Genomic DNA, 7,077 nt, shown 5'->3' with positions numbered 1-7,077 from the left:
AACATTTGAGCTTGAGATTTTCTAAAAAATTTAAGACTATTATTTCAATCTCTTCAGCTGTTAGAAGTCTACTAAAATTTTCCCTTGCTTCTGGAGTCAGTTTTGGTAATTTGTATCTTTCTAGAATTTGTCCATTTTATCTAGACCATCTACTATGTTAGCATATAATATCTCATGTGAAAGTGTTAGTCACTTAGTTGTGTCTAACTCTTTGCGACCCCATGGACTGTAGCCCTCCAGGTACCCTCATCCATGAAATTCTCCAGGCAAGAATACTGGAGTGGGTAGCCATTTCCTTCTCCAGGGGACCAAAGCTGGGTCTCCCTGTATTGCAGGCAGATTCTTTACCATCTGAGCCACCAGGGAAGCCTCAAGAATACTGGAGTGGGTAGCGATTCCCTTCTCCAGGGTATCTTCCCCACCCAGGGATTGAACCTGCAGGCAGATTCGTTACTATCTGAGTCACCAGGAAGCCCTATAATATCTCAAAGAATTCCGTTATGATCCTTTTTACTCCTCCGAAGTTGGTAATAAAGTCTCCTCTTTCATTCCTGATTTTAGTTGAGTGTTCTTTTCTCAGTCAGTATAGCTAAAAGTTTGTCAGTTTTTGTTGATCTTTGCCAATAATCTACATTTGGTTTCAATTTTCTTTACTGTTTTTCTATTTTGTTTCGTTTATTCCTGCTCTAATCTTCATTATTTCCTTCCTTCTGCTTGCTTTGGGTTTAGTTTGCTATTCCTTTGCTAATTTCCTAAGATTGAATATTAGGTAATTGAGATCTTCTTTCCTTTCCTCTTGAGTACTACTTTAGCTACATCTCATACATTTTGATATGTTGTATTTTCATTTATTTTCTAATTTCCATTATGGTTTTTTTATTTGATTATTGGTTATTTAGGAGTACACTGCTGCTGCTGCTGCTAAGTCACTTCAGTCATGTCCGACTCTGTGTGATCCCATAGATGGCAGCCCACCAGGCTTCCCCGTCCCTGGGATTCTCCAGGCAAGAACACTGGAGTGGGTTGCCATTTCCTTCTCTAATGCATGCAAGTGAAAAGTGAAAGGGAAGTCGCTCAGTCATGTCCGACTCTTAGCAACCCCATGGACTACAGCCTACCAGGCTCCTCCATCCATGGGATTTTCCAGGCAAGAGTACTGGAGTGGGGTGCCATTGCCTTCTCCGAGGAGTACACTAAATAATACTAATTAAACACTAACAATGTGTTTAATTTCCACATATTTGTGAATCTCCTAAATCTTCTTCTGTTATTTATTTCTAATTTTTTTTCATTGTGGTTGATTTGTATGACTTCCAATTCTTTTACATGTGTGGAAATGTGTTTTTGCAGTCCAGTGTATGGCCTATCTTAAATGTTCCATGTGCACTTGACATGAATGTGTATTTTGCTCTTGTTGGGTAGAATGTTCTATAGATGTATGATAGATCTAGTTGGTTTACAGTGTTGTTCAAGCCTTTTATGCAAGAGTGATTTTTCAGAGGTCCTTACGCCACCAACTCTGGAAATAATTTTCCACTACAGTTACTTTAACAGAAAATAACTTTAGGATGACGCTCTCAAACAAAGAATTTTCTTTAGGTTGACAACATCAGTATTAATAAAACAATTTACTTAGCTTGTATTTGTCAGTCAAAGCTATAATCTTGTCTTTGATTACTTCTACAAAATGATGTAGTTTGAAAATACTAGTGAAAAAGTTTTTTTTTCTGGGCAATCTTTCAAACTATACTTAAGAAGTCAAATTATTTTCCTGGTGGTACTTACTACCAAAGGCTATGATTGGGTCTTTGAAAAAACCATGAAGATAACAAAGTAATAAGAAAACATGAGAGGCTGAATTTCATTGGGATTTTGTTGTCCAGAGGATGTCTGACAATTTCTGCAGAGATTTCTGTATGTCTTCACCGGATGGCACTACCAGTACCGAGTGGGTCGAGGCTGGGGATGCTGCTAAATATCCTATAATGCACAGGACAGGCCCCACAAGAGAAAAAGATTTGGTCCGGCATGCCAATGGTACTAAGACTGAGTAACATTGCTCACAGATTAAATCCAATTTGTTGAGATCAAAATGGAGGAATTATTTAAATTATATTACTATAAACATCATACATTTTTTTTCATCATGCACATTTTAAGTGCCTTGATTTTGTTTCATGGAGGAAAGGACACCAGAGGCATGGAGAGGTAGCATTTCCTTAAGGACTGAAAGGAACTAGAATATTGATCAGCTACTCTTTCTCTGCAAAGCGGTAAGTACTTAGAATACCTTTAATAAAGTAATTTTGTTTTAGGTTTCATAGACTTGGTAAAGGTATTTAGGATTTTAGATTTTTAAAATATATACATATATATATATGTATTTTCCTGGTAGCTATGTATAGCACGTAGGATCTTAGTTCCCCCACCAAGGATTGAACCCACACTCCCTGCAGTGAAAGCCTGGAATCTTAACCACTGGACCACCAGGGAAGTCCCCTAGGATTTTAGATTTTTTTTGTCTAATAGGTAGCTCTCATTTTCTAAAATCCATTGGTATATATGCTCCATGAGGGCAAAGACTGTTTAGTATTTTATCAGGTATTCTGCTTTCTAGTTCTTTCTTGTGATCTAGAATAGGAGTCAGCAAACCTTTTCTATAAATGGTAAGATAAGAGATATCTTCACCTTTGCAGAATATATAATTCACATTACAACTGCCCAGGTAGGGTCTTCAGTTGGTCTTGTAATTGGCTGTTGTTTATTTATATGAAAACTACTGCTGTCTATATTTGATTTTACCACCAGAAATGTACTAAAATTCCAGATCATTTGTAACAGTTTTTTAGTTCATGCTGTTGGGTTTTCTAGCAATAATTTATATCATTATATATACAATAAATATATAAAATTATACATATAATTTTATCCATGAGAAATAATAACTTTACCTCATCTTTCCCAATTTTTATACCTTTTGATTTCTCTAGTCTAATTGTTTTGGCTAAAAATTTTAAAATAATAACAACAACGGTAATAAAAACTATCCTTTGTCCAGATTTTAATGGGAAAAGCTTCTACCATTTTCCCATAAATCGTAATAGTGACTTTTCTGTTAAATTCCATCATGGTAAGAAAGTAAATTAATCAATTCCTATTTTATTAATAGTTCATTTAAAATTGTGAATATATGTTTCATTTATCAAATGCCTTCTCTATTAAAAAAGGATTATGTCATTTTCTTTTGATTTGTTAACCTGCCAATCTCCAGTTTACTTAGTCTTTCAAACAGATTTTTCAGTTCAGTTCAGTTCAGTTCAGTCGCTCAGTCATGTCCGACTCTTTGCCACCCCATGAATCGCAGCACGCCAGGCCTCCCTGTCCATCACCAACTCCCGGAGTTCACTCAGACTCACGTCCATGGAGTCAGTGATGCCATCCGGCCATCTCATCCTCTGTCGTCCCCTTCTCCTCCTGCCCCCAATCCCTCCCAGCATCAGACTCTTTTTCCAATGAGTCAACTCTTTGCATGAGGTGGGCAAAGTACTGGAGTTTTAGCTTTAGCATCATTCCTTCCAAAGAACACCCAGGACTGATCTCCTTTAGAATGGACTGGTTGGATCTCCTTGCAGTCCAAGGGACTCTCAAGAGTCTTCTCCAACACCACAGTTCAAAAGCGTCAATTCTTCAGCGCTCAGCTTTCTTCACAGTCCAACTCTCACATCCATACACGACTACTGGAAAAACCATAGCCTTGACTAGACAGACCTTTGTTGGCAAAGTAATGTCTCTGCTTTTGAATATGCTATCTAGGTTGGTCATAACTTTCCTTCCAAGGAGTAAGCGTCTTTTAATTTCATGGCTGCAGTCACCATCTGCAGTGATTTTGGAGCCCCAAAAGATGAAGTCTGACACTGTTTCCACTGTTTCCCCATCTATTTCCCATGAAGTGATGAGACCAGATGCCATGATCTTAGTAGGCTGGGGTTGGCCACCAGAGAAAGCCCCATGAGATTTAGAAGTTAAGAAGTTAAGCAGCACAGGGCAGCAAAGGAGACACAGACTTAAAAAACCGACTTTTGCAATGAACATTTATAACAGCTAGGACATGGAAGCACCCTAGATGTCCTTCAGCAGAGGAATGGATAAGGAAATCATGGTACATGTACACAATGGAATATTACTCAGCTATAAAAATGAACACATTAAAAAAAAATGAACACATTAAAAAAAAATGAACACATTTGAATCGATTCTAATGAGGTGGATCAAACTGGAGCCTATTGTACAGAGTGAAGTAAGTCAGAAGGAGAAACACAAATACTGCATATTAACGTATATATATGGAATTTAGAAAGATGGTTATGACGATCCTATATGCAGGGCAGCAAGAGACTTAAAGAACAGATTTTTGGACTCTGTTGGAGAAGGTGAGGGTGGGATGATTTGAGAGAATAGCACTGAAACATCTATATTACCATATGTAAAACAGATGACCAGGGCAAGTTCGGTGCATGAAGCAGGGCACTCAAAACTGATGCTCTGGAACAACCCGGAGGAAAAGGGTGGGAAGGGAGGTGGGGCGGGGGGGGTGCGGTTCAGGATGGTGGGACACATGTGTACCTGTCACTGATTCATGTCGATGTATGGCAAAAACCAGCACAATATTGTAAAGTAATTATCCCCAAATTGAAATAAATACATAAATTATATATAAAAACAACAACAGACTTTTGGGCCCCAGTGGCCTGGCCCAGCCCGCGACGGCTCTTTGCATTAGTCAGGGGGCGGCTGCCCAGAGCCACCACCGGGGGATGGGGGTGTGGGGGAAGGGGGTGGGGGAGGAGAGGGATGGGTAGGGAGGGACGGCGTGGGGTGGGGGAGAGGGAGGGGCAGCATGGGGTGGTAGGGGGGAGGGGGTGGCCGAGCCTTCCTGGAGAGACGGAAGTGGTTGTGGAGCAATCCCGGCGGCAGTGGCGGGCACAGGAAGCGGAAGCCGCCTGGGATCTTCAGTCATGGAGGAGTTTCGCACCGAGGAGATGCAGACCGCCGTGTCCTGCTACCTCAAAAGCCGGCAGTACAGGGGCGCAGATGGCCCACCGAAGCAAGGCCTGCGACTGTCACAGAGCGTCCAGGATATGGCTACCAGCCTCGCAGTCCAGTCAGAATCTGGTTGTGCCAACACAGTGTCTGCAGCCCCTTGCCAGGCAGACCCCCAGCAATATGAAGTACAGTTCGGACGGCTGCGGGATTTTCTCATGGACTCTGACTCCCAGCATAGCCACGAACTGATGCCTCTCCTCTACCCTCTCTTTGTCTACCTCCATCTCGACCTGGTCCAGAACAGTCCAAAGAGCACAGCGGAAAGCTTTTACAGCCACTTTCATGGAATGTTTCTCCAGAACGCCAGCCAGAAGGACGTCATAGAGCAGCTCCAGACCACCCAGACCATCCAAGACATCCTGTCTAACTTCCGGCTGCGGGCCTTCCTGGACAACAAGTACGTGGTTCGTCTGCCAGAAGACTGCTACAACTACCTTCTCTGCTACCTCCAGAGTGACAACAACACCGCGCTGTGCAGAGTCCTTACCTGGCACATCCACCTGGATGTGCAGCCCACCGAGAGGGTGGACTACCAGCTCTATGCCAGCGGTGGCTGCTCCAGCGGCGAGGGCAGCTGCTCCAGTGGCGAGGGTGGCTCCTCCAGAGGCCAGGGCAGCGGCCTGGAGCCCACCGACCTGCCCATGTACATCCTGCAGAAAGAGGAGGATCTGGACTTCCTTCAGGAGACCATCAAGAGCGTCCAGGATGGCCCCCCTTCCCTCATCACCATCTACTCCTACGCCTTCTACAACACTGAGCAGCTGCTGAACACGGCGGAGGCCTCCCCGGACAACAAGCTGCTCGCCACGGGCCTTAACAACTCCAGTATAAAACTGTGGAGTCTGACTTCCAAGTTTAAATCCAAGCCCCATCAAATAGACGTGTCCCACATCCACTTGATTAATGATACCCTCGAGGTCGACGAGGAGGACAGGACAGCCACGGAGAGGAAGGTTCTCCTGGGACACTGTGGGCCAGTATACAGCACCAGGTTCCTCCCGGACAGCTCGGCGCTGCTCTCCTGCTCTGAAGACACGTCCATCAGGTACTGGGACCTGGAGAGCTTCACTAACACCGTGCTGTACCAGGGCCACGCCTACCCTGTGTGGGACCTGGACATCAGCCCGCACAGCCTGTTCTTTGCCAGCGCATCCTACGACCACACGGCGCGGCTGTGGTCGTTTGATCGGACATACCCACTGCGAATCTACGCTGGGCACTTGGCGGGTGTGGACTGTGTCAAGTTCCACCCCAATTCAAACTATTTAGCCACGGGCTCGACAGACAAGACGGTGCGGCTTTGGAGTGCCCAGCAGGGGAACTCGGTGAGACTCTTCACAGGCCACTGCGGCCCCGTGCGCTGTCTGGCCTTTTCCCCCAACGGTCAGTACCTGGTGTCGGCGGGCGAGGACCAGCTGCTGAAGCTGTGGGACCTGGCATCTGGGACCCTCTACAAAGACCTACATGGCCACACGGATGACATCACCAGCGTCACCTTCAGCCTGGACAGCAGCGTGATCGCGTCAGCATCCATGGATAACTCTGTGCGTATCTGGGACATCAAGAGCAAGCACAACAGCACGCCCGCCGATGGCTCGTCCAGTGAGCTCCTGGGCGTCTACACCGGCCAGATGAGCACTGTGCTGAATGTGCAGTTCATGGCTGGCAGCCGCCTGCTGGTGACCGGAATCAGAGAAGAAAATCAGGAACACTGATTTGTACCTTTGAGGTAACGGACTGGGCAGTGCGAAGGGTTCCAGACAGCAAGTCTTGGACAGACAGATGGAATCACTGACTGTAAGACTCCCCTTGTCCCCCCTTGCCCCACAGATGTCCCAAGGCCACCACCCTCCATTCAGCCCCCAGGTGTGGAAGGACAGGGGGAGGCAGGGTGGTAACGGGGAACAAACGGGAGATCAGAAATCCCGGAGATGCCGCTGTGTCCTCCAGCGGCCCCTTCCTGTCTTTGGCACC

The 7,077-nt window shown here is 45.2% G+C and overlaps 1 pseudogene; it reads left to right on the top strand.

Moving 5' to 3' along the window:
• The first annotated feature begins 5,015 nt into the window (after positions 1 to 5,015).
• On the top strand, positions 5,016 to 6,818 carry LOC113887138 (annotated as a pseudogene).
• Positions 6,819 to 7,077: the final 259 nt, after the last annotated feature.

The sequence above is a fragment of the Bos indicus x Bos taurus genome, chromosome X (assembly GCF_003369695.1).
Source record: "Bos indicus x Bos taurus breed Angus x Brahman F1 hybrid chromosome X, Bos_hybrid_MaternalHap_v2.0, whole genome shotgun sequence".
Classification (NCBI taxonomy): domain Eukaryota; kingdom Metazoa; phylum Chordata; class Mammalia; order Artiodactyla; family Bovidae; genus Bos; species Bos indicus x Bos taurus.
This window is presented reverse-complemented; position numbering and strand designations above follow the sequence as displayed.